Genomic DNA, 23,315 nt, shown 5'->3' with positions numbered 1-23,315 from the left:
CAAACACTCTAATCCTACCTATTTTATTTCTAGTATAACTTCATGAGCTGGTGACAAGTTTGTAGTCATTAAAGAGGCTTATTTTGGTACTAAATTCCCCAGAAGGTGAACCCTGAATCATTGCAAAACAAACTAACAACAAAGAAGTAAAAAGTTCCATGAGGCCCAACTGCTAAATTTTAAGAGTCTGTCCAAACATTAGTATTTCCATAGTGCCAGGTGAATCCGTCTGCAGGATGCCGAGGCCAGCAGCCTGGTCCCCATAGTTTGGATCATGTTTCAGGGCATCCCCAGATGGCATTAGGCCTAACTGTGCTAACAGACCAACCTCATTGCCGGGCTCGATTCCTTTGTGTCCTCTCCCCACGTTTGCCAAAGTGTAGGACATCCTCCTTGATTTCCATCCATGTCCATCTTCTGTTACCTTTTCTGGACTTTTATTTTCCTTTTAAGTTTACTCTAGATATCCACTTAATCAGATTTTACCTGAATAAAAACTTTAGGGACAGAAATAAAAGGATACTCCATGCTAATTAGTTTGCAGCTCAACATTATTCAGATTGCAAAACCTTTGGAAGAATTTCTAAGCGTGACAAATCATATCTTAATACTTCCTTTAAAAGGTAATGAAGATGTAGCTTCTCCTGAAGGAGAGTGGCAAAATCGATCTTTTTGTGGGGCCAGGTCAAGTCCTACCTTGCAAGCAGGTGAATCTTAATTTCTCCTAGAGTAGGAGTGCTGGTGAATAGAAGTTTTAACAAGACCACAGTTTGGGCATATTTTCAGACCCTAATGTTTGCAGAGGAAAGCAAGCAGAGCCCTTTCTTCCTAGGCTGTGAAAGAGATTGGCTTTGCAACATAATTCTTCTCCAGTCCAAGCAGATGGACAAGAGTAAAAATATGAGTGTGGTGATAAGCAGCTCACCCCACTCGCTATTTATTACCCTCTAGAAATCAGCAAGGCAGACACCTTGTTGTGTTCAAATGTGATTTTCTAGCAGACTGGCTTGTGGTCTGAGGAAACTGCTCCAATTTCTATTTCTCCTCACAAGGCAAGGTGTGGAAATGCCTGGGGTCATCCCATTTCATGTCTTCTCTGAATCCATAGGGAGCTTCTCCACTTAGAAATTGAAGTTTTACAATGATCTCTGGTGGAAGAAAGTTTTTATCCCACCCTTCGAATACCCTTCAAATGACATGTTTTACTTTTTTTTTTCCCCCTACTTCTATTTGTTAGGATGGTGGGTAAATTACACCTCAGGATCATGTTTCCAGATTTTTAATATCATCATCTACATCTCAATTTAGAAAATATATTAAAAATTAAATATTTCTTTTGAAGGCATTTTTAACTTTTTGAGGGTATTAATTTGCCAGTAACGGAGGCTTATCTCTGCTAATGTATCATGTTAAATTACTAAATCTGCCTTATCTTAGTATTTTTCTTTTAATATTTAGGAAGAATGTTTTGGTGACATGAGGGTTTCTACCAAAGATAATGTGATAATGCTAGGGCAGTGTGGTAAAGTGGTCAACAAGCCAGTCCTTTGCGTCTTAAAGGACAGAGTTCAAATTCCATACCTACCATTCACTGTTTGTCCTTGAGCAAACTCTGCAACCCTGCTGATTTTCCACCCTTTCTTCCATTAAGTGGAAATATGAATAGTCCTACCTCACAGGCCACTGTGAGATCAAGTTATGCATTAAGGCACTCATCGCATCACTTAGTGCATAGCAAGAGCACAATGAATTATAGTGTTCTTTGGTGGTTAGAAGTCTGACATGGGCCCTATTTCCAAATTGCTTTTGTGAGGTTTCGTTTGTTTGTCTTTTTGGTATGCTACAAAGAAATTTCACCTCAGCGCTACCTATCATTGACTAACACATAGTATTGTCTGGTTTAACTGATATGCTACAAAGAAAAAATACACTTAGAGAAGCACATTTCCCACATACATAACTGAAGAGCAATTGCATTTCTTTAGGGGATAACAGCTTCCTGTGCGGAGTTTAGGTCTCCATTTTCCTTGGTTGCTTTCCCGCATGCCAGTCCCTCCCCCCACAGCCGGGCCCTGGTGGAGGTGTGGGCGGAGCTTGAGAGACATCAAGTATCTGGCTCACAGGTAACAGAACGCTCATCAGATCCGACTGGGCTCCCACTGGACTATAAGGTTGCCTGCCGACCTGCACAGAAACGACGAAGGACAAAAACAGCCCAGGGTAAGTGGGATCTACCAGCTTCATCTGTTGTTACTTCCTCTGTTGTTATGAAGACAACGTTTCCTAGTTCCATTATCAAATAGATTCTCTGATTTCTGTGCAAGTGGGAACTCAAATCTTTGTGTTTTCGGGACCAAACATATAGATTTGTGTTGCCACTTGTTTCCTGGCAAAATAGGACTGTGAACAAGGCAGGTTGCCAAAGGCACAGGTATTAAAGAAAGGGAAACCCTCAGACATGCTTGGTTTGCTGTATCCATTACATCTGATCCCTTTTAAAACCATAGTGCTTTGTAATTTTTAAATGATATATATTTTTTCTAATTTCACCCCAGCACTATCTGTCATTTTCTAACACCTCTTATTGTATGGTTTAAATGATTTTAAATGGCACACAGAGACAATCATACTTTTTATTCTCCATTAAAAGTATCTTAAGCACTTACATATTTTAGTACATTGTATTTAGCTTAATACATTATTTAAAATCATTTTAAAATAATTACTTGAAAAAACAAGTCATGAAACATTTTATCTATGCTTTTCTAAGAATAATAGTTTTCAAGCACTTTATAGTTTAAACTAACAACGGTTTAGGTCTAGCAACATAGAATGTCTCTTGGATATTCTCGCTTCTCAGTTGTTTGCGGGCAGTGGTGATTTGAACGCCCTGTGATCTTTGAGAACATCAGATACAGCAGAGTTGCAGAAACTCATCTCCCACCCCTAGAAATAAACTAAACTTTACTCACTAGTTCTCTTTTTGTTTTTCACTACAAGATTGCATTTTCTTTTTCTTTATTTAAGTGAGCTGGAGATAACAGTGTCGATCATTTTTAATATCATTTAAATATCAAAATTATCTTATGTTACCATGCTATTTTACATAATTAAAGCTTTTTTTTTTCCCATTCTGATATTGAGTTTAAAGGTAAGCAGGTGGGAAACATTTAACTTTTGAAACTTGAGTATTTAAACAGATTAGTTAATTAGCATTCTGCTGCCTGGCTTGATATTTATAGTTGACCATGAATTTTCATCTTAGAAGCCAGAAAAACACAATTATCTGGAAACTAAATCTGAAACATATAAATTTTGCCTGGTGTAGAGATATTTTAGGGGGTTGAAATTGACTAATTGGGAACTAACCTGCTTTAACAAGTGTTACTCCTTTGATCATTTTTGACCCTGTAGTAATGAGAAAAACTTGCAGTTCTTCTTGCCTTTTCCATTAATATTTAAACGAGGAAAACCATTCAAAGTTTTGAGCCAAAAGCAGGTAGCAACACAGAACATGCTTTAGTCACAAAACCAGTAGAGTTATTCAGAAACCTTAGCAAATTAGTTCTTTAAAAATAGGCCCAGATACACCACCACTTACACTAGAACAAGATGTTTATTATTTAATGTAGGCCACTATTCTGTGTGCTCTACAGATATTAACATAATTATCACAACCACTCCTGTGAGATTATTGTTATTATGCCTATTGTACTAATTAGGATACCGAGGTATAAAAAAAGTAAATTTCCCAGAATCACACAGCTAGTAAGTGATGGCAGTAGAGTCTATAGCTTGGTGCTTAATTTAAAAAAATTAAAACAAATTCAGCCCAAGATTAATTTTTCTAAAATTCTGCTTATACTTTCTCCATTAGATAGTCACATTACAAAATATGTGCTTATTGATACAAGTAAAACAATATAAAAATGTACAAAGAAAAAATTTTTCCCACATCCCTTTTCTAAACATACTGTCCTGGCAGGGAGAATATCCTTTCACATTTTGATTCATGCCGAAATAGGAAACACATGTATCCTCTTCCATACAGATACATGTTTTTAAACAAAAATAAAAATATGCTATAAACATTACTCTGAAATTTGGTATTTCACCAAATTATGTGTCACAATAGAGTGATGCTTTCTCCAGGCCAGTAGAGTTATAGCTCAGCTTTGCATTGGTGTATAAATACTTCGTGTGATGAATGAAGCATAATTTATTCATGTTATGATAGATGTTCAGATAAGTGAATGATCAATTGCCTAAATGTTTGAAATAGACACCTGACAGTAAGAGTTAATGAGCCAGGTGCTTTAACCAAAGCTAAGGGTGATTATGGAGACATTCTTCATAACACTGCAGCTTCTTAGCCATTTACTTGATCAAAATTATGCCTGGCTCTAGCCCAAGCGCGCATTTCTTAAAATGCTCCTCATCACCTCAGACTATAATTGATCTCATATGTTTGTCTCTATGGAGTATCTTTAAGTTTAGATTCTTCGAAGCAAACTGGAAGGACTTGGGAAATGTAAAAATTGAAATGTCCCTATAATATTAAATTTTGCTAACAAGAGGAAAAAAAAACCCCACTAAATCACGTAGTCCTCAACTTTAGATTGGAAAAGGAGAATAAAAGCAATCAAAACGATAAATTAGGGCAGGCAATTCTGAAATAAACCCAGGGCCTGGGATGTTCCCTGTGAGAACGCGTTGCCCACGGCCGAGGCAACAGCAGTTAAATCCTGCGTCTCCTGTGGCGCCAATCAGTATTTCAAGTAGAATAAAATCTTTAAGCCACCTCGGTACCTCTTGAGCAGAAGAGAATTATTCTTTAAATGCTTTTATGTTTCCATTTTTATAGAATCCTGAAAGAGAGATTTTTCTTTTTAAAAAAGGTTGAAAACAAAGCAAATCTATGGTTAGTACTTGCCTGTCGTGCCTCAGAAAAGTAATTCCTCATTTTCTTATTTGTCAAGAACAAGCAGCTCATCAAGGCTTTTACTTGACTTTACCTGCTTCTAAAACTGGCAGTATTCTATAAAACAGCAAAAAGGGCTATTCAGTACTGTCCCCATCAAGAATTTAAGAACCAGGAATCGAAAAAGAATGGAACATTCTTTGGGCTCCCATGGAATCCATCCAAGCTGGAGATGTGGAGCCTGACTCTATTTACATCTTTAATCTGTGAAAGAAATTTTTCTGTTTATTTTCGCTTTTTAGTTTAAAAAAAAAAAAAAAAAAGAAATGCTCTTGAGGTGATGACAATGAAGTCATCTGAGAATGTGTTTTAATACTGAAACTATGAACATTCTGTTCTGGACCGCCTGCAATCTAGGACCACATCCAAATGCATTGTATTGGAAATCTTACAAGTATATATACTGGCTCTAATATGTATTTTATGCAGATGAATTCTACTCAGAAACAAAAACTCGTCCAGAAAATACATCATAGTACTTGTTCTTTAAACATACACTATTCAGAATAAAGGATTTGTTCTTATAGTTTTGACACTTTGAGAAATTTTTTATGCATGTAATTATTCACTTTAAAGCCAATTCAGTTTCAAAGCAATTTATATAATGATTGTTTTTAATTCAGAATAATAGGTTTTTTTCAAATGTTGGTTTTGATGGTGCTGAAGTATGCTGGCTGGTTGGAACATTAATGATTTGAAAATAGCACAAAGAGACAAACTTTAAATAGTACTAAAATTTTAATTGTTTTCTAGAAATGCTTGTACCTGTTGAGACCAGCAATAAAAAAATTCAAGTATTGTACATGTATCTGTAATTTAGTTCAAAATAGATTTCTTTTTTTTTGCTTTCATTATTTGTGGGGCATTTGACTTTTTGTCATAAGAAGATACAAAAATGAATAGAACACAATTTTTGCTCTCCTGAGTTTTACAGGTTAGTGGGTGAAACAGTTACATGTGTAAATAATGTATGTGTTGTAATGTCAGAAAGGCTGCTACATGTTCAGTGGGGAGTTAAAAACACATGAAGATATGAGATGATTTGGGGAAAGGGAGCACACCTGACCAAATGCCCACCGTGTACCCAATTGAGGTCCCAGAGTCTAGCAAATATTTCAGAACATTCCATATGTAAAACATACAGACCGTGGTCTAGCTCCTGACTACATTCGCACTTTATTTCTTTTTAGTGAGGTCATGTGAATAATAAAAGACTTGGGTCAAGTGGTTTATTCTTCAATGGCAATTTAAAAATGATACAAGATGAGTGCTGACTCCCACAAATATTCAAAAGAGAAGCATAATCTTAGCTGAATTTTGTATTCATTTGCAGTTAAATTTGTGAAATCCATGTTAATCTGAACTCAAAGAAAACACTGTTTTTTAAATCTGTAAACATGATAGCAAACCAAAATGTTGATGTTAAATTAACTCTTTGGTTTATATATTTTTCTTTAAATATATTATGCTCAGAAATATAAATGGAAATTTTCCCATATTTTATCTTTACAATAAATGATCTTTAGACTACTCAGTATCTATAGATATCTTTTCTTTCTCTTATATCAAAGTGCATTGTAGAATAATTCTGAAAACAGAGCCATCCTCTCTACTTGATATTGGACTTCTAAAGAACATAATTTTAAATTGGTCACCAAATTACTGCTCCTGGTATTTCACTTTTTGAGAAGCATTTTAAATCAATCGCATATTTCATTGGGGACATACTAGAAATCTCTTCCTCGGCTTTTTATTGTTTATTTTGAACCTTGAAACTCTTTTCAGTATTGTTTTTATATATAATACAATTTAGAGTGATAAAAATGTTTGAAGGCCTGTTTAAACAGTAAACTGAAATATAGGCAGTTCTTTAGTGGGTCTGTAATACTCTAGGATTAAATCGAAACTCTTTAATGTGATGTAAGTCCCATTGGCGTATGTGCATTCATATCTCTCCCCATTGTCGATATTAAAAATTGCTCCAAGTATGCTTTGCTCTTTCTCAGCTGTGTATTTTTGCACGGACTTACCTCTGTCCAGAATTCCCTTTATTGCATTGTTTACTTTGTGGCTTCTTTGTACTACTTCTTCAAGTGTCTGGTCAGATGTGTCTTCCTCGTGGATGTTATTCCTATCTCCAGGCCATGCTATCCAATTTGAGCTCTCCCAGTGCCTATGTTACCCCTCTGTTACTGCAGATAATCACATTGGCATAATCACATCACCCGTGATGTCTCTTTTCTCTTCACCTGGGAAAACTTGATCCTCATTTGTATTCCCAGGGCTTAGCGTGGTGCCTTGCCCTCAGTATTGGGACATTTAAGGCTAAAAAGTACATATACTACCTGAAAGTGAAAAATCCAGTTGATGATTGAATAGGTCTCAAATGCTATACTGTATTTCCACTAATGCGAAGGCAGTTTAAATTGTCTGCTGGTTTTCTTTGATCATAAACTGTGAGCAGTGGGAATTATGTTGATTAAATCCTTTCTCTGCCTCTGGTCATGCCTTCATTCGGACCTCATTATATCTCACACAAACTATTTCAAAATCTTCCTATCTGGTCTCTCTACCACCTGTATATCCTTGCTCTTTGGAGTTAACTTCCTCAAAACATATATGATCTCATCATTCCTATTCTTAAAACACCCTGGGGATCCCTATTATAATGCATAATCCAGGCTTTTCAATGCATAATCCAAGCATTCAAGACTGTAGCTTGGAAGTAGTATGAGATCTATGAGGTATCATGTTCTGCTCACCATTATCCCCACTTGTTAATTCCTAGGCATACAATGCACATGCGCTGAATAACCCATTTCATCAAATCTAAGATGTCAGTGATCACAAAACACAGCATTATTTTGTGTACCACTAAGGAAAAAGATCTGCAAATTAAATTGTGGCACAGTTCTTTCTTATATCCCTTTGAATTTGTAATTTATTCTTACGGAAAGACTTTTTAGATTCCTTCAGAAAAAAAAGTTATCTATCACTCTCGCACATAAATAAAAAGTAAGATAAATGGATTAAGGTTATTTTTACAACTTTACAATGAAAGCTTGACTTTTCTGAATCTCTTTCCACATCAGAGTCAGCGATATAAATGTTTTGGTCCACACGATATTGTGTTCTGTTTCATCAGGAGTATTAGCAGTGAAGTATTTTTTTTAAAATAGTCATTTTCTTCCAAGTTCCTGACACCCACTTTGCAAGTTTGTATGTATATGCATAGGTAATGACAATATTTTAACTGCTACCTGTCCAACTGCATCCTGATTTCAAAGCACTAGAAGTTTTTAAAAAGAAGGTACATCTCAGAATTGATGAAATAAGTGAACACGTGCATGGAATAAATGCACGCTGTAATGAATCTGCTGTCCAGCCCACCCTGCTGGTCTCCTGTCTCCACTGCTCCATCTCATACACTCTTAACTATGAGATTTTGTGAAGGGAGGTAGATTCCTTTGCAGCACTGCTGTTGCCTTCATTCCTATTCACTCTGCACCTTCTCTCCTTCTCTGTTCTCAAACACTAGCCCTTCATGATACAATTTAAATGCCACCTCCAAGCCTGCCTTCCTCAGTTCCCCAGGTGGACCCGGTTTCTGCCCCTTGGGTGCCCTCTCAGCATTTTGTATACACTCGATTTAACACCTCTCATTTTTTTGGGACTGCATGGACGAGGATAAGGACCAACCATGTGGTATTCTGTATTCTTGCTGCTCGCACACAGTTATGTTTTGACAAAACTTGAATAAATGTAGTTTGGGTTATCTCATTCCTCTATTTGACTGTGGACTGGTATGGAAGGAGAGAACATTGTTCCAAAATTGTCCTGGAAGGACTTCCGATATTTTTATATGACTGGTGCCCTTGGTCATGCGATTTCTAACCAAGGGCTTGTTTTGCTTTAGTCGGAATATTTAAGTTCTGCTCAAGGCCTACGTTTCACAAAACAAAAGCCTACGAACCCTTTGCGTACATTTCATCAGGATTGTACAACCTGTTTGATAAATAAACATTTATATCTTCACAATTTTTACACTAAAATAAACCAGAAATCAGAGCCAGAAAATGACAACTGAAAGCAATTTTAGAATCTTTAGGAACAAATTTAAAGTCTCAGTTGATATTGTCTCTTGATAAAAATAATTAGCCGAGGTCAAATGCCTGTCCTTTAAAAGTGTCTTCTTATTTCATTAACAAGTGTCAAAAGAAAGAGTCTGTCAAAATTCCTGATGTTAGCCATGATCCATTCTATTTATAGCTGTTGCCATAACTCTCCAAGAGACACTGACAAAGGAACAGGTGACAACCCTCTGGAACAGTGTTACTGAAAATATTGTCTGGTCCAGCTGTATCAGTCACGTGGGTACCAGACAGAAGTGCAGCTTGAGGACATGGCTTCTGGTTCCCTAGATTTGGGGGAATTGCTCTAAATAAAGAAATTTGACATTATGTGTTTTTCGGTTATGATCCACTGAATCCATTACCATAGAAGATATATTTAGTATTTTCCTGGTAACCTAGACGAATTCTGGGCTGTAAAAATCAGTGCTTTTAGGTCCCCAAATTAAAAAACTTTGAAAAATATTTTCTAGAATATTTTCATCATTAGTTTTTCATTATTAAATTCTTTAAATGTAATGATATTTCACTTCTGTCTGTATACATGGGGAGTTAATTAACTCTTTGAATACAGATAGAGGAAAAAAACTAAAAAAAGATAATTTTGCATATTTTTCACAGGAAATGATCTATGCTAAAGAATTACACAGAGGACTTTTGAAAAGAATTCTGAGTCACTGCAAGCACTCAGAAAGTGAAATGTGAGTCATCACAGGTCACCCAGAAGATAAAGACGTAGCTGAGAATAGAATGCAGATATTATCCTCCTATACCATACCCACTTCCTACTTCCTCTGATGATTCTTAAAGCTATTAATTGAGTCATATAATCATGCTCATATGAAACAGTATTGCTGTTTTCTGAACAGCTTTTCATTAAGGATTTTCTGGGATTCTTGTACATGCATCAGAAGCAGAATAAGCATTATGTATTAAAAAAACAGCATTGGGATTATTGACAATAAAATGGAATCTTGAAAAAGTGATCAAATAATTGAATTTGATATGTCTTGCACCATTATGTGGTTTTATTCCTATTGATAAAATACTTATCTTGGAAATTATTTAATAGCATCAGTGTATTTTGAAGGAAAGGGGGACAAATTTATCCATCTCAATGAGCTATTGTTATTTCCTCCACACCACTTTTTTGCCTGCATTTTTTCTTTGTAGCTTTTGTAGCCTTCAGAACATTTTATCATGATAAACATCATAACAATAAATTAGGCAGCTATTTGATTACCTCTGGAGCCTAATTAACCCCTCTGCCTGGTCTCTCTTTCAATTAGATTCTTATCAGAGTTCCATGTCAACCAGGAATGACAGACAGAGACTCAGGAATCCAAGAGACCAAATAAATTGTGTGTGTGTGTGTGTGTGTGTGTGCATGTGCATGTGTGCACGTGCGTGCACGTGCGTGTGTTCTTCCTGTGAGTTGCAGTTATATTGTATGCATTTTACACAAAAATGCATCATTAAATTAACTCCTAATTAAGTAGCTAAGATATCTGACTGACATCATTGTTATCACATTTTTTAGACAATTTTTATAAAAAATTTTAGTCTTTCTCTACTTCTTAAGCTAGACTTTACTCATTTAATATCTACTGACCAATCATAGGCATTTACTAAATACTTCCAGCACGCCAGTTCTAAGCATTGGGACTCAGGTAAGCAAGAGAATTACTTCCTTCCAACCACCTTGCTTTTCTTTTATTTTTTAAATTAAATTTATCGGGGTGACATTGGTTAATAAAATTATATAGGTTTCAAGTGTACAATTCAACCACCTTGCTTTTCTACTACTGTCGCTTGGCCTTTTGACACCACACGTTAGGTGTGATCTTCTCTCTTTCTGTCCTCATCTATGATAAGCTAACCATTTTCTGGCCTGTACAGGAGCCTTTCACTAGGTAGAAAGTGGGCCAGTATCTTGAAAAGCCTAGGACCTCGCATATCTGCTGTTTATTTAGCTTAATATGTCTCGAATGACATGGCCTCGTTAATACATGCTAGGTTTTTCCTGTTGCATTAGTTGCTACAGTGTGAACTTCTTACTTTTATTAAATCTTTTAATTTAATAAAATACACTCCTCGTGATATACTGACGGCTGTCATAAAAATGACATCATGGTTAACCCTCACTATTCACCCAGTGACACAACCCAGCTGTGCTGCACATGATTACATCAAGGAGAGGTAGAGCATTCATAGGTGTAGAGTTGACTGCCAACTCATCATAGTCATTCACTTATTTATTCATTCCTTTGAAAATAAACTACATATTGAGTGCCTTTTTTTGGTAGACACACTACTAGGTACAAAGGGTGCAGTGATTGACCAGACAGAGATGGTCCTAGCCTCGTGGATTCCAATCTGTCACTTGCAAGATATCTTAAATTTACTTTTGACACCAATGCTCTCAATTAGTGCCTTCATCACTTCACAGTGACTTTAAGAGTAGATCACCCAGAATCTCTTTATACTTTATAAATATCTGCAAAGACTTTAGGTACATTATCCGAGGCTGCCCTGTCCTTCAGAAGCTGCCACCTTCAATTTTCAAGTGCAGGATTAAATGTCATAATCATTTTATAAGAAATGTGACTGTATTCTGCTTCCAGTTATCTGAGGACTGCGTGGACAGCAGGGTGGATTTTGATGTGATTCAAAGGCCTGGGTTTTTTCCTGCATGCTATTGCCTGGCATTTTGAAAACACTCTTACCAAGTCAAGTGGTAGAGCCTCATACAGCCTTGGTTTCAGAAGCATTTCTGATGGTGGCTAATGGGTAAAGCAGCCTCCAAAAGTGGCTGATTCCTGTGCTTAGGCAAAATCATGCCCATTGGTGGTAAAACAATTTGTATAATTATTATCATCATATAAAAGTAACTTTATAAGCATGCACTCCGCTGGGATGTTTTAAAGTTCCAGATATGTTCTCCTTAACACTTCTCATTAAGGAAAATACTTTCTATAAGGCAGAATCCTTTCCTGTACTCAGAAGGTAGCCACCATGTACACTGTCCTAAGAAAGGTGACTGGTAGATGAGTCAAAATCATCCCCAAAGAAATTTGGATATTTCTTAGGGGCAGGTGTATAATATTTGCATTATGGAAACATGCTCAGAAAGGCTGGCACCTCCCTTGTCTCGCAGAGCAGAGATTTCAGACTGCCCCTGGGCTGGCACTTTATGCATCTTTTGAGTCTTATACCCCTTCCTTCACACACACTGTAGACAGGATTGTTGTAGAGGCATAAACGGAAATTTTTACCAAAGGTCTTGCAAAGAAATGTCACTAATTTGATTAAACATCTTTTAGTGTCCCACATTCTCCGAGGCTCTACCTGTCTAAACTCTGACCATACCAAAGACACAGAAAAGTAGCTGAGATATTTTGTAGTAACTCTTCAAATAAAATATCAGAGGGTCATATCAAATTATTGAGCATGCTATTGTGCATGTGTGTGTGGGTGTGTGGGTGCGTGTGTGCAGTTGTGACCTTGAGGAAAAATATTTCACTGTTCTCTTACTTTTTCCTTTGTGAAAAAGGAAAACCATAGGATTCCTAGTTTTACAGAAGTCTGTTTAGGTCTCTCTACCATTATTGATGGGCAAACAATTATTACAGTCATTTTAAACTCCAAGTTTAGAGACCTGAAAATGAAGAGTATAAATTCTATCTTTAATAAGGCATTGAGGAATTTTACTTAAAGCATGTTATTATCATGAGTCAAGCTTCTGAAAGGAATTCCACTTAAAAACAAGTTGTTTCTACAAAACTTATAACAATAATCTATAACCATAACAAAACCAATAATAAATTCTGGAAAAATATACCAAGCACATTGAAAATATTTTCTCAATTATTTAAGAGCAAATGTAGCATTGAATAGATGAACTTCACTAGAAATCTTTAAACTTACTTTTAATTCTTTTAAGGTGCTTCTACTAGAGAAGGATTCTGTAATCATAGATCCATATTCAGCACCTTTCGTGTGCAAGGCAACAGAAATTGTGGCCATTTCAACCTGTATTTGATAATCCAATAAATTCCTGTTAAAATTATAATTAGTACCAGATGATGGAGTATTTAATTTTACTTGGATTATTCCATATACTTTTAAAATTAGATATCTCCAACTGTCCTATAAATTGAGAAAAATTTCATATGTGTACCATATTTTTTTTTCCATATGTTCTGCTTAAATTTGGGATACATAGAAATCATTCAAATATATATTGACTTAGTGAAATGATACAATTGAATATATTCAGCTTTACCTCCACAGGCTTGTATAAAATCTCACAGAGAAATGTAGTATTAGGGGCCTATATATGCAGAGTAAAATAAAAAACTGTTTGTATGTATTTATGTAAATATACATAATTATATAATATATATTACATATTCATTATAAAGTGATTTAGTGAATTAATATGTAAATATATATTAAATTAATATAAAAAGTATGTATTTTGTATGTACTTGAGACATAGAGTTGAGCAAGCAGGATATTGAGCCTAAAGGAAAGAACATTAGGGGAACGTAATAACCAAGCACATATATTTGAGAATCTCTTTAAGAGTAGAGTTGTCCTGTGTGGCCTCAAAGGTAAATTAGGGCCAGTGGTTTAAGATTATATGAATGGATTTTTGCTTTCCCTGTGGAAAAATTATCTGAAATTCAGGTCTGGCCAGGATGAGAATAATCTCCCTTGGGAGATGATGAGTTCCCCTTTTGTATTTACATATAAAATGGAATTTCAGTGTGCAGTTAAGCATTGTGTATACAGTTTAAATAGATGGCCTTTACAGTTATTTTAAGACTGAAAACAGAATTCTTGCTGATTCTGTTTTTTTATTTGTAAATTGACAGTAATAATACCTGCCTTTCTCCTCACAGGTTGCTGTGCAGATCAGAATAGATAACATACGCAAAGTGTCACAAAAATATAAGGAATAACTATTTCTGTTGCACCAAAGGAAGTTACTCATTAAAGTGCTTGAGTCAGATGTGACTAATACCACAGTATTCATTAGCATTTGTAAGAAACATTCAAATTAAAACACCTAAAGCTCTTACATGAACTTGTATTTTTGAGGTTTATGTTTAGAGAAAAAGATACTGACTGACTTTGAAGGTACTTGGATACTGATGGATTGATTTCCCTTTCATATTTATTTTTAGTCAATAGTATTATTAATGTATTATTTTTTTAAAACACAAAAGATCTTGTGTGATCTCACAAACAGGTGTTTTTGTTTGCTGGTTGGTGTATTGGTACATTTTGTATGTCTCAAAGTAGTTTTAGAAAAAGACAACACTCAGTTCCAGAACCTTTTACCTTTGCAGATAATTTAGCAGAATAAAAATTGTTTTAGAGACACAAATTTAATTTCTCAGATTTACATATTCACATTCCTGCAATGGTCTTCGTTAACCTTTAAAGGACAGAGGGTTTCTCTGAGTGTTAGTGCTTTAGGCAACATGTAAAAATGTAAATGAAATAATTGTGTTGAACTTCTTAATTAGTATTTCTGCATTGAATATGTTAGTTTATTTTTCCACCTTTGTTTAGATCATTACTCATTCATATATGCTTCAGATCCTGGCTTGAACTTTGGGAAAACACATTGCTTCGCTGAGTGAATGGTAGATTCAGTACAAACCTCGGATAAACTATTTAAGTCTAATAACATCCCATGAAGAATGAATCTCAGTCAGCAAAAACACGGTCACGATGGGAACATTTCCTCGTTTTCTCAGCATCATTATTTATTTTATTGTTCTATAGCCAATTAATATATGAGAAAATCAATGAAATTTACCACTGTTAATTCTGTGCAAATAATTAACAGGAAGATGTGCCAGAAAGAACACTGCATCAAAGGTTAGAAGATCTGGTTCGAACACTTGCCAATTTTGTGATTGTGGGTAATGCACTAAACTCTGAGCTGTGTTTTTCCTATATGCTTAAGAGGCCTAGAAATGACCGTCCCACCTTATTCTGATACTCAAATGTGATAATGTGTAAAAGTATATTTTAATTATTACTGCATTTCAGGAGTAATAAGCACAATCACCTACTTCCCTTCCAATAATAACAATACGAACTTTTTTTTATAACTTAGTTATTTATACTTGCCCCGTTCTTTATTACTTCCATTTTATAGATGAGAGATCAGAAACTCAAAGGGCTTAAAATCATTTGTCAATACCAGTAAAAGGTAGATCTGGAAGTCACTTCTACTCTTCTGCCTCCAAATCCTATATTCTTTCTACTACACTCCGCTGAGTACCTGTTCTCCTGAACCATATTTCATCCTCTTTAAAGAAACAAAATAGCAAGGCAGGGAGACTTGACAGGGAAAAAAATGCCTGGGGAGAGGCTGGTTGTCAGCCCTAATGAGGCTGAATCCTCTTTACCTAAAATGGTTCTTCATGTGACCGTCAACGGCAGTAGTCTCCTAAGTGGTGATGAAAGGGATTTAATGGCATGGCGGTTTACTGAATCCATTCTCAGTTTATTAGAGGAAACGTTCACTTTTTCTGTTAACTTAGGTATTCATCTAAGGCAGTGTTTTCAACACTTTTAATAATTACCCCTTCCTCCCACTAAGGCACCTTCTTAGACCTTTTTCCTAATCTCTCCCACTTTCTAGTAGAATTTTAATTCCACAGATATACTGTATATTTATTTATGTTTTGTGGCCTTTTGGAGGTGCTGAATCATTGTGCTAAGATTTTTTTTCACCCTGAGAACTAGTTTTGTATGATAATGAGAATTCTTCTGCTTAGAGAAGTGACAAAGAAGTTGAGAGCATAGCAAAGCTGTCAGCCTGCCTTGGTTCAAATCCTACTTCAGCCATTCTCAAGCTGTGTGACCTTGCTAAATTACTTAATTTATCATTGCATCACCTAGCCCTTGGGGAAAGTAGGGATTTTAAGAGCACCAACATCATTGCATTATCCATATAAGTACTAAGGGCAATATTGGCACATAATAATGAGATCAGTAAATGCTTCATTGTTACATTTTAGAATCCTGAATTAGAGTCAGGGAAACCTGAGCTCTAAACCTGAGTAATCTGGGGAGCATATAGTTAGCTATTACTCATACGTCAGTTTCTTCGTCAATATATAATTGATTTCCTTTAAATCCACAGGTGCTCCTGCATTGCAGAATGTAATTACAGGGCCTCATCTATTTATCTTCACGCTGAAATGGACTTATCATTTTCTTCTTATTAATATATTCATGTCATTTTATCATAATAATTTCTAAAACTCCCTGAGTATGTGGTCATTGTTTTTTTGATTGTAGCCTATTGAGTTGAACCTAGAATCTTTGTAGGAAAGTACTACAAATGCTTCCTTTGGAATAATAAGAGCACTCAATACTTTATAAAACATTTCAAGTCTAGTATTGCACTAACACTCAAAACATCTTGTGATGTAGGTATTTTTATTATTTTGTGATGAGAAAACTGATAGCATGGTTAATGGAATAAATTAAGCTATGGGGAAGAAAAAATCGCAGTTGTTTATTTTTAGACCACACAAATTAATAGATTATATTTGTGAGAAGAGAGGAGAATTGTGCCCTCTGCAATTTTTTTGCCCACAAAATACACAAAAAATTTTAAATTTGGAAAAAAAAAGATGTAAAGAAGAAACCATTTGTTTCTTGACATCTGTTATGCCCTTTTTTCCCTTCCTCACAGAGTGGAGGAACCTCAGACATGACAAATGTCAGCCTAGTACAGCCACCTTTAGGTGTCCCCAGGTTCTCTGACATTAGCACAGTATAAGTATCAGTGAACGAGACACTTGGCAGTGTATCTATCATCCTTTTTTGTTGTTGATGCCATAGTTGTTTAATGGCAGTTAGAAGACAACTTTTAGTTTTTATTAATTTTCTATTCAACAAATATTTGTTGGGCACCTAGCATATGTCAGGCATGGATGTACTCCTACACAGTACCATGGATTGTCCTCTCTCGTCTGTTCTGTGTTCTGCATCACTGAGCATGGGCTTCCGTTTTGTTGTCATGACATCTGTATTCATGTATTCATTCAATGAGTGTTTACTGAGTAGCTACTCTACATTAGGCACTAGGGATAAGGTAGTAAAGGAAAAAGAAACCCTTGCTTTCGTGGAACTCAAATTTGAGAGGAGGGAGTAGACAGATAAACAAGACACTTGAATAAAATACATAGCATGTTAAATATATTTTAGTACTAAGGATAAAAATAAAATAGAGAGGGGCATAGGAAATGTTGGTTGGGGTGAAATTCTAGGCAATTTGGCCATGGCAAGCTTCACTATGAAGGTGATTGCTTGTTGGATCAGTCCTGGAAGGAAGTGAGGGTCCCACCAGTGGACATCAGTGGAAGGTAAAGTAAGTACAAGGCCTAAGGTGGGAGCCTTCCTGATGTGTCTGAAAAATATTGAAGAAGGAAATGTGGTTGAAATGAAGTCATTGAGGGGGCAGATGATGCCAGAGAGAGTAATAGGAGATGAGGTCAGAAGGACAATAAGAGACTAAACCATGTAGCACCTCGTAGGTCATTGTGAGGACTTTGGCTTGAACTCTGAGTGAGATGGGAAGCCACTGGAGGGTACTGAGCAGATGAGTGACTTGATCAGATTTACATTTTAGCTGAATCACCTTGTTATGTTAAGAATAGACTAGAACAGAGCTGAGAGACCAGGTGAAAGGTGATCTTGGCTTGGACCAGAGCAGTGGTAATAGAAGGATGAGAAGTGGTCAATGTATAGATATACTTTGAAAATACACCCTGCAGAGCTTGCTAATTGACCAGTTATGGAATGTGAGAGAAAGAAAGATCAAGGATGATAGCCGGGTTTTGGACTTGAGCACCTAGAAGACTAGAGCTCTCATTATCAATCTGAGGAACATTATTACCTGTCAGCATCCTCTCTCCCATCGATTAAGAATGGACAACTTCACCAGCTTGAATATAGTGACAGGACACTGTTATAGTTCTTTATCCAAAAGACAGTTTGGAGACTTGAATATTCTTGAATAGTCTATGAACTAGCTAAGTGATGTAAGATAAGCCACTTTAAGTCTCAAATTTATTTGTTCATAAATGAGACAGACTCAGGCATTGTCTTCTCTAAGAAGCCTTCTCTAATGTCATTGTCCAAAGCATATTAAACACTTTCTCCAGTGCCCTACATCTTAGGTATAAGCCTCTTCTGTTCCATTTATGTTTATGTGTTGACCTATCTGTTGTCCTTATTAGACCAATTGCTCCTCAACTCAGGGCAAGACCTGTACCTTATGAATTTTGTATCCTGTGCTATAACACAGTTCAGACATATAACCGCTTACTTTATATGATTTCTGAGTTTAATAAAAAGATGAACATTCATCATTTTTTCATGAAATTGAACCTTGTTAGGTTCAATAGTATAACCCTGGAATATATTGTAGGAATAAGAAGAGAGTGTTAGTATTATTGATTTGATGGATGGATTAAACCACAATGAGCCGTATATTAAAGGGGGCTGAGGGTGGTAAGGAAAAGGAACGTTCCTTTCAATGACTATGCTTTTAACCCAAATAATTTACATTTAGCCATAGTGTAATTTGATCGTGCTCTTGATTTTTCTATGAAAGTTAAAAATTTAACTTTGAAATGACATGATTATCTTTTGATTTTCTGGCTGTCAATTGAATTATTTATTATTAAGAATGTAATTTACTTCTGATTTAATTTATATTAATTGATTTTCCCCAAAAGAAATGCATCTTTATACTAAGAATAAAGGAATACATGTAGATTCAGTAGAGTAATGAACGAGCCATGTCACTTAAGAAGTCTACAGTTTGCTTCAAATAATTTAGTTTGACTTGATTAAGCTACAACACAGATTTTCTGGATCACATTCTGTATTTCTCCTGATGCTGAAGGTTCTTCAAGGACCTCACATAAATATGGCAGACTATCAAGCTAGTGATTCTGATTTTAAAGTAATGAGAGCTTTTTTAGTTGTTTTTGAAATTTAATGGCAATTCTGAAAGATAAATTCCAAAAATATTTTTTATTAAGTTTATTGGGGGTAATATTGGTTAATACAATTATGTAATTTTCAGATGTATATTATAATATGACATCTGTATATTCTATTGCGTGTTTACCACCCAAAGTCCAGTTTCCTTCAGCCAAAAATATTTAAAGCAATGATAGCATCATTTGGGCTATGTTCAAGAAACTGTGAAGAGGAAAGGATATTTTTTTACCATTTTGTTTTGAAATAATTCTAGACATAGAAGAAAGTGACAAAATTTCTGAGAGCATATTAAAACAGCATAGTAAAGGAAGATTACTCTATGATTTAATTTTAAATCATTGAATCAGTTAAGATTATTTTTAATGGCTTAACCAACAGCAAAAATTATTGGCTCATATAGGCTAACAATCCAGATAACAGGATCTTCCAGATTCAGGGCTTTAAAAATGTCATCAAGACGTGGTTCCTTTCTCTCTCCTGCCCATACCTCCTATTTTATTGACTTTAGTCTCAATTCTCATGTGTTAGCATGAGAAAATGGCAGCAGTTACTCCTGTCTCTTTTCTTGGGTTTTAGGGGCAATGGAAGAGAAGAATCACTTTCCCAGAAACAATAGTATATATAATCCCATATCTTATTAGGTCTAAATCACATGCCCATTCTGGAACCAATGGTTGTGGCCAAGGAAAAACAATGTAAGAGTTAGCTTAGGTCTGGAACACTTACCCCACCTTGGGATTTGGATGCAGAGTCAGATTCACTGGTGGCATGTGGCTGACAGGGGACAGAGGTTGTTCCTCAGACTGGGATGTAATTTCAGGAAGGAGGGTAAATGAATGATGATTGGTAAAAAGAACAGATATTTACGATAACCCTCAAATATAAATTGGTTTAAATTTAGGGGGTAAGTGCTCTTCAAAACACAAGTAAAGGATATACCTACATACAAACAAACAACTTGCTGTCCTATGCTTAGGTCATGGAAGAGACTTATACAATTAAATCACATTAATACACCACTGCTGTCACTGCATGGAGCTGTATCTTGTTTCCTTCCAAAGTTAAAATCCACATTTGCCTGTCATCTAAATCAGTGCCCAGTGACTATATTTCTCAATAATCTCTCCCTGTTAAGCGAGAGCAGTCGGTAGTCTCACTCCGTATGGTCTTCTGGTCAGGGCTGCAGGTTGTTTACTTTTAAGCTATTCTTAACTTTGTACTGTGAGGTTTTAGTTTGCTTAAGGTGTTTGTTTGTTCATCTTTTTTTCCTAAAAATAAGCGATGTACAAACTGCCTAACCAGGTCAGGCATTGTGTCATTCTTTCTTTCTTTATTTTTAACATTACCCAGATTATATATCACTGATATGTTCTATAAAACGTTTTTTTTTTTTAATCCCTCACTTTTGTTTGACAGGGAAGGTTATAAAATTTTATTTATACCATTTGGAAAAGGAGAGATGACTCTTTCTGAATGGGTTAGTGTATTCTTGTTTGGAAGCTCATGTTAGATAAAAATGACCACTTAAGTTTTCTTCCAGTTCTAAGACAGGATGGAACTTAATGCCATAGCACAAATAAGCTGCTGCCACAACCGGGCACCTGGTAAATGCCTTTTGATGATGGTGATTAAACAAAGGTCAAAGAATATCAATGCATCCTAATGGTAGTCATCACACGACATCAGCCTTTCTCCTGGTGCCTTTGAAAATACCACTTGAAAAGACTATTAAAAATGTGTTTTGTTTAGGCAGCAAATGCTCTCATTAGGCATTTCAGGGTTTCTTTAGAAAAATAAATGTTAGGGTTCTGAGTACTAGATTGTAGGTTTAAAAGAAAACTAAATGTAACCTTTTGTTATGTAAAATATTAAACTCCTAAGATAACCATACAGGCTTTTAACACATCTATTTTCTAGCAGGCTCTCAAAAGAGCCACGTGATATGACCACAAACTATAGAGAGAAAAAAAGGACACTTCAATAAACTAGCATTTAACAGTGTTTGTTTCTAGTGGAAAGTGCAGAGATTTCCAAAGAGGATCATTTCCATTTTTTAGGGGATAAACTTGAGTAGTATAAAAAAATATTATAATACTTTTAAAACAATTGCCTATCAAATTGTTTCTATATATTTAATGTCTGGGGTCTCTTCAGTGGGAGAAGTTTCAGTCTTGCTTATTCAATACTCTGTAAAGATAGATCAGATGATAAGGCTCAATTTTCTTTTATATTCTGTGTGTACCTTTCTTTGCCACTGATATGAGCCTTACAACTGTCAGTGGAAGGCAGAAAGGCTGTCCAATTTGAGAACAAAAGTTTGATTACTTAGTTGTACTATGCTATTATGAATCCAGTGAGAAAAACATATCTATTAAAGTCTTTCATCTGAATTTCAGACTAATGTTCCCTTAGTACTGATATCATTATGGACTATGTAATCTAAAGAGCTTTCCTACTTACTTGTTAAGCTTGCACCCCCATGTGACAGGGAGACACTAATATTGTTCTGCTTGGAAGGTACGTGTTTTCAGCACCAGATTGTGGACAGCAGCACATTGGATTTGTAGATTTCAGAGACTAGGTTTATGGTAATCTAAAAAAGTGAATTTAAGAGAATTGTCTGATGATGGGGCAAAGGTGTGATGGCCACCATAATGAAAAGGTATCCTCAAACATAAAAACACAGCAAGCAACTCCATAAAATATAACAGAATTTACTGTAGGTTGGGCTGGATTGAACAGATGGCCCAGCAACTCTGCACCGATTATTTTCCACTGCAGATTCCTGTTACTATGCTTTTTAAATAGTATAACTCAGGTATGAATGATTGACAGGACAAAGGAACAAAGAATGCCATAGCTCTAGGGGCCATACCTCCTGGTGATCTGATGATAAATGATTGTTTATAATCTATACTGTCATCAGTTTGATATATATCTCAGTTATCATACCATTCCAGCCTTAATAACAAAAATATTTACATCAACATTTTAAGAAACAGATAATCGTCAACTAGAAGACTTTGATATGCTTGCTTAAGAACAATGAGGTTTGTCAAAGGTACAGCGTGAAACTTAAAAATGAAATGAAATCTGGGACAGAGATGGTGTTGGTTTCGTTCACACCTATATCTATACAGGAAGCTCTCTTTAGGTTACAGTGTTTCTCAATGTGAACTCTGAAGATCGATTAACTGGAATTAATATACTAGTTCCCAGCTATGTCAGGGGTAGACACACCATAGTTGGTTTTCCAAATCTAGCCCATCGCCTTTTTCTGTGTGGCTTGTGACCCAAGAATAGTTTTGCATTGTTGAAGAGTTGAAAAAAAGAAAAAGAATTTCGTGTGACTCATGAAAATTATATGAAATTCAAATTCCTGTGTCCATAAATAAGATTTTATTAGAACACAGCCACACGCATTTACTTATGCATTGCCTGTGGCTGCTTTGGTGCTATATCAGCAGAGTTGAGTAGTTGTGACAAAGACTTTATGGTCTGCAAAGCTGAAAATATTTACCATCTGGCCCTTTACAGAAAAAGTTTGCCTTCCTCTGAGCTAGGTGATCTGAATTAAATTCCTTAAATTCTGTGTCTCAGTTTCTCCATTTTTAAATAGGGATAATAAACTAGTCCCTGTGTCATAGAATTGTCATGAGAGAATAAAAAGGCAGCATAGTGTAATAGTTACAAACACAGATTCTGGAGCTGGACTGTCTGAGTTTAATCTTGGTCTGCCATTTAATAGCTTTTGGCCTCTGTCAGTCACATAACTTTTCTGTGCTTCAGTTTCCCCATCAGTAAAATGAGGAAAACATAGCACTAGCATCTACTTCACAGGGTTGCTATAAAATTAAATGAGTTAGCACAGATGAAAAATATCAAATAGTGTCTGGCATTCCTGCTATATATTTTACTATTGGCAGTAGTGCTCTGATTGTTTTTGCTTACCTCATAGGATTATTTTAAGAATTAAATGAGGTAATCCAGGTAAAGTTTAGGGTATACCACTCAATAAATTTTAGTTGTTGTTGTTATTGTTATTTATTATGCACATTTTCACCTATAATAAGCTGGTGCATCTTTGATTCTCCTATCAACTAGGAATTGGAATGCTGTCAGACTAAGAGAGAGTAACAGGGAAGCAATATTAT

General features: G+C 35.6%; 1 protein-coding gene across 4 annotated transcripts in view; it reads left to right on the top strand.

The window, feature by feature from the left end:
• OXR1 (oxidation resistance 1) overlaps nucleotides 1-23,315 on the top strand; it is a 306,299-nt gene that overhangs the window by 68,485 nt on the left and 214,499 nt on the right. Inside the window, exon 1 of one of the 4 annotated variants that reach the window (XM_039853668.1) lies at nucleotides 2,129-2,220. The exons of the other annotated variants lie outside the window; for them this stretch is intronic. The gene's annotated coding sequence lies outside the window, so the exon portion shown is untranslated. Of the gene's footprint in view, nucleotides 1-2,128; nucleotides 2,221-23,315 lie in introns of those variants that run through there. 4 annotated transcript variants of the gene reach the window in all.

This window comes from Pteropus medius, unplaced genomic scaffold (genome assembly GCF_902729225.1).
Source record: "Pteropus medius unplaced genomic scaffold, Ma_sr-lr_union100, whole genome shotgun sequence".
NCBI classification, from domain to species: domain Eukaryota; kingdom Metazoa; phylum Chordata; class Mammalia; order Chiroptera; family Pteropodidae; genus Pteropus; species Pteropus medius.
This window is presented reverse-complemented; position numbering and strand designations above follow the sequence as displayed.